The sequence below is a fragment of the Anneissia japonica genome, unplaced genomic scaffold (genome assembly GCF_011630105.1).
Source record: "Anneissia japonica isolate Jap-2015-1 unplaced genomic scaffold, ASM1163010v1 scaffold288039_len1115542_cov189, whole genome shotgun sequence".
Classification (NCBI taxonomy): Eukaryota; Metazoa; Echinodermata; class Crinoidea; order Comatulida; family Comatulidae; genus Anneissia; species Anneissia japonica.
In genome coordinates this window covers 1,015,458-1,021,511 of record NW_022726160.1, presented here as the reverse complement: position 1 = coordinate 1,021,511, position 6,054 = coordinate 1,015,458, and positions in this window count along the sequence as shown.

Below are 6,054 nucleotides of genomic sequence, written 5' to 3'. Positions count from 1 at the left end.
CTTGATTGTCTTCGAAATGATTTTCTTTAATCGAAACATCAATTAATCTAAGTTGGCTAATAATGCCGCCAAGTTATAGGCCTATATTTATTAATGTACGTCACAAAATTATTGCATCTAAGAGATAAAACCAACGAGGTACCAGCTTCTTGATAATATTTTCAACTGCAAATAGTTTTCTTTGTTAGCATAATGATAGTGATAATTATATTAATAGTAATATGAATAATAATATTAATAAAAACAGGCCTAATAATAATAATAATAGGCCTAATAATAATAGGCCTATATTATTATTAATAATAATAATAATTTTTATTATCATTTATTACTATTACTATTATTATTATTACTGTTATTACTATTATTACTATTATTATTGTTATTAATAAATAATAATAATAATAATAATAATAATAATAATAATAATAATAATAATAATAATAATAATATTTATAGAGCACATGCAACTTTAGAAAATGCTCAATGCGCTAGAGACGCATGAAAACAAAAATAACACTAGAATGCATGGGAATTATCCAATGAAATGTCCTAAACTATAACCAGAAAACAAAGCAGACAAAACTTATAAAAATATCAGTCTTAATTAATTATTTAAAATAATAATGCTAATGAGAGATAGTCATTATTCGAGTAGTCCTACTTGGATGGCAATCGAGTATTTTTTTTTTTTTGTGTGGTACACGTGGCACCCCCAGGTCCCATAACTCATCAAGGTCGCTACGCCTTATAATAAGCTATAGGCCTGGCCAAAACATGTGAACTAACTGAAAACTATAGACAAGTGTAGGATTAACTGTTTTGTCTGTTCGCGTCGTTTCTACTCAAAGAGGATGAGCAGAAAATAAAATTAATGGTTGACAATAAAATCCGGCTATGATACAGTCAATTAGCACCCGAAAGTGATTTAGTGTGAAATGTTACTTCGGAGACAATGATAACAGGCATGTAGCTGGGGACATTGCTACATTTGATGTTGTTATTGAGCGCACTTCGTTTTATTGACTGATCAGGGCTTGTCATCCATAAGGTTGTAAATATTACGCGTATTGTATATCATTTTTTATTATCTTTTGCGTCTTCAGATAGACGTATGATCTATTTTGCGAGCAACTTTAATTCATTTAAGGGCCTAAGTAGTTTAGAGTGATGGCTACATTGATTCATGCGTTAACTCACAAGTGTCTTCAATCAGAAACAACGATAGGTCTTATCGAATTTAAGGTGGTAATTGTGGTGGAGTACAAACAGTGCATTTATAGACGTGAATAATAGCAATAAAAATAACGAATGTAATAGGCCTATAATATTTATAGACCCATTATGACGGTGCTAACTAATAAAACGAAAATGTAAACAAAATAACGGCGACGGCGGCAATAATGGTAATAATGAACATGACAGTGATGATAATGATGGAGATGATAATAATGACGCTAAGAAGGAAGGTGATGAGGATGACGATGATTGTGATGATGACGGTGATGATAATAATGATGATGATGATGAGGATGGTGGTGATGATTACGATGATGATGATGATGATGATGATGATAATGATAATGACGAGGATGATGGGATGATATACTCCCGGCGTTAATAATGTTGATGATGTCGATGGGAATGATGATGTCATTGATGATGATCATGATGACCATACGATGATGACGATTATGAGGATTAATGATGATAATTACGCAGCAGAGCAGCTGTATGGTAAGAGATGCGTTGCTTCCAACCCCAGTGTCTTGGGCTCATGTAAGGCCAATATTATTTTTTCCCTTAAAAACAAACACGATTCTCGCAAGCCCTAATGTCACTTACCTTATAAAACATCAAAAGTGCAGTAATACCCTAGTGAAGAGGGATGTACTCTCAACGCAAATATCATGATGATAATCATTCAATGACCAGATTAATAATAAACGCTGCCTATACCATGGGCATACTCTATATAAATCAAACTGTTACTAACATACAATACTGGTATGACGTTGATGATAATGAGGATAGTGAGTGTATTTTATTTATAATAATAAGCCATAATGATTATGTAGAAGGCAACAATAAGGTAACATTCTGTCCCCGAAGGCTTTTATTAAATAAAAAAGTCCTCCGGCCCTTTTAACATAATGAAATATAAATAGGCCTACAAATTGAATGAGGGTTTCCAAATATACATTCCTATTATTATATGTATAATATACATACTTTAATAAATTATTAACAATATTCACATTCAGACGACATTAAATAAATGAACTGAAATTTGAAGTATTTTTGTTAACATAATGATGTGGTAAAAATGTTTTTCTAATGCCAATAAAATAGGGACAAACTGAAACAAAATGATATTCATCTTCCATTTTATTTTAAGTTACATAACTTGCATAATCTGTCCTTTTTTCAATATTTATATCTACCCCTTTCTACCTCTAGTTCCAAAATACCCAGTTTTTGTGTTTTGTAAAGATTCGCTTATATTCACAATCAATATTTTGTATAAAGTATACATCTATTCCAAACGTATGCTTGTAATGTCTTAATTTTGAATATGAATTTATCTTTTCAGATAATTTCTGTCTTTCTATATCTATCAACCTAATTTTGATTTCAGAAACTACTACATTTTTTGACTAATCTTTGTTTATAACAATATCAAATATGATGATGTCAATCTCGATTATACCGGTGAAGGTAATACTAACTATGATAATATGAATGAAAATGGAAAACAAAAAACATAAAACAATGTAATATTTCCAGACAATGATCTTAATATGATTTTTAAAATGATTTTACAGTAGATTGACTAAAAATTTACTTGCTTTGAAATATTTGTATTATAATTGAACTTAAAAAAATTGAAACTTGAACATACTGTATATACGCGGTTCCAGAGTTGTCAAAAGTCTTGAAACAAAACGTGTTGCCATCTAATTGAATTTTCTTGAATCTATCATCATCGGGTGCGCAGAGGGACTTCGCATTGATTTGCTAGCTTATTAAACTTGTTACGTGATATGTTAAAGATATGATATCAAAACACGTGACAAAGACCAGTCGCCCACAGAAATACACTGGTCCTGTCACGAGGCTGGGTGCGTCGGCGTTTTGCTGCGTTTTCTAGACACCGTATTTGCGCGTAACCGCCTAGAATTATACTCGGACGTAGGCCTGCATGAATTATTATACGATGCCGTTTCAATTTGTGACTAATTTTTGAAAGCGATTATCTTTATCTGCCTAGTGTAAAATTTAACATGGTATGACAGTATAATGATTTTCGACTATGTGTTGTTATAATTATACGTCGCATCTTTGATGGCATCAATCCTTTCTTTACAAGCTAGGGAGTCAAAAGAGTCAAGTCGGAAGAGTTTCTTATGGATGAAAAATAATTAATATTGGCATAACTGTGTTTGTATGAACACGATGTTGAAAGATGGAGCATAATGTGTGTGATATTAAAGCGCTCATTAACTCGCGTCTATTTCAAACACCACAAACTTTTTGCAGAAAAAAATATCCACATCAATAAAAATAAATGACAAGCATTGCCTGTTTTGATATGTTAGTAATTAATGAGTGTTGTTTCCTGTAGGCCTATAACTGGCTATATAATTTTGTTGCTTTTAGTTATCATAAAGAAGAACTTTGTCCGCCATTGGTGATTCAACATTATATCACTAAACATCTGCGGTGTTTCAAAATGTGGGTTTCAATTAACGATTTTTAAAACAAATCTTATTTAGTAATTTTTTTAAATTAAACAGTAGGACAAAGTCAATATGTATGTTGAAGCGTGAGCCCTTTTGGTTGAAATTGTAAAATTTAATCTATGTGACATCCAATAGTATTTAACTTGGCAAAAAAAAACAAAAAAAAAATTAAAATTTTTAAATTTGGAACTCATCCGTTGGAACCTTTTAATATAGGCGTACTGTAGATAGACATGATATACCCACATCATATACGGTACAGTAGCATAATGCAATAGCTGTGATACTGTAGTCCAATATGAAATGTTACTCCGGGCGACTGCCCTCTAAAGTGCAACAATGGGTCCTCCGAGTCTAGAAATCCATCTATTTTGTATTACAACAAAGCTTTTATACGATAGGCAATTTGAAAACAAACTATTGTAATAATTATAATTATATTGTATTTATTATTATTATTATTATTTTATTAATATAGGCCTACGCGAGATTATTTCCTTAACTGAGTATAGTACAAGTAAAATAATTTGAAAACAAACTATTGTAATAATTATAATTATATTGGGCCAACTATAAAATAACATGCCATGTATATGTCTTGTAGGCTATTTATTATTATTATTATTATTATTATTATTATTATTATTATTATTATTATTTTATTAATATAGGCCTACGCGAGATTAATTCCTTAACTGAGTATAGTGCAAGTAAAATAATTGAAAAAAAACTATTGTAATAATTACATATTGGGCCAACTATAGGGTTAATAAAAATTAGATTTTCATAATCTTATTCCGTTAAATCATTACACAATACTGAGGAAGAAGAAATGATAACAAGTAATTTTAAACTTTTTAAACGTTTTGTTGCTTTCCTGTCTCACGGCATGATAGTATTTGCGGTAAAAAGGTCGCAAAACATTTCATAATCCTCGCCAATGTCAATAATCGTTTAAAAAAAAAGAACAATGTTTTAGATTGTTTTAGAAATAAATGTAAAGAGTTGTTTCTCTTTTTACGCTGTATCCCACATCAATAAATTAAGATCTGTTTCAAAATAAGCTAAGCCACGTTAGGCGAAAGCCGCGACTTGACTTGCGCCGACACAGCTAGCGTTGTGTATCGCATTTCATGTGAGAAAGCTAAGCAGGCCTAAACATGCTCATAATTGAATCTCGACTATCTCCTCTAAATGGCTGAAATAGCTTCTAAATAGATTAAGTAAAGTGAGCGGATCGCAGGAGGAAAAACTTAAGCAGTCTCATTTTGTAGTGTATTATGTATTTACCAAGGAAAGCCTAAACGAGTTCTGTTTAGTCACGGTACAGAGCAAATTGAATTTCAACAAACAATACGGAGTTGTTTCCATGCCTGTTTGTTTACTGTTTGTCACGGAAAACGGCATCCGATATCAATGAAGAAAAAGCATCTCGACAAAAAAAACATGCGCTATTATAAATATTTTCCTATACTAGTTTTATGTTGAAAATCGATCTTCTTCGGCTCTGTGTGCTCAAGATCAACAATAATAACCAATCCAAACAAGTGGCCGGAGTCCCCCCAACGGCCGAACAGACCCTATAGTAGCCATAGGCCCGGAATTAAACAGCTAACAGATAATTTGATTCTATTAACTTTTATATTTTTATATGCCTACTTCATGGGCCTATGCTGTTCCGTAGATATATTGAAGTTTTGAGATAATTTGCTCGTAATCGACTAAGGCTTAGCCTATTATAAATATTAGCTTAGACCTATTACTACTATTATGAGGCATATTATACTATCATCAATATTAATATTATTGTGTTCATTTCAATTTAGATAATAATAATATTAATGTTAACAGATTTTAAGCCAAACCAATCATTTACTTGTTTGACCATTGTTTACATGATTGCATGCGGAAAAAATGACGGAAAAACAAATGTGGAACACTGAGCATTATGCCTAGTTATTCAAGAAGAATTTGTCTATTTTAATAGAATCATCAGGCTAACCACTGCTATATTATGAAATTGCAATCGAAACATATGTATAAAATTTGATTTTTGATTCAATCAACATTGATTTAAAAACATTTATATATTAAAATAAATAAATAAATTATAGGCGAAATTTAAATAGCAAGAATTTACCGTACCGGTAAGATCACATTGTAAACTCGTAGATTAATAAGCTATAATAATATACACATCATTTGACTGGACGACGATGAGATGTCAACGACTTGGTAGACATTGAACACAAATTTTATTCAAGACATGAATATTTCAACCCGTCCTCGGGTCTTCTTCAGCATGTGTGAC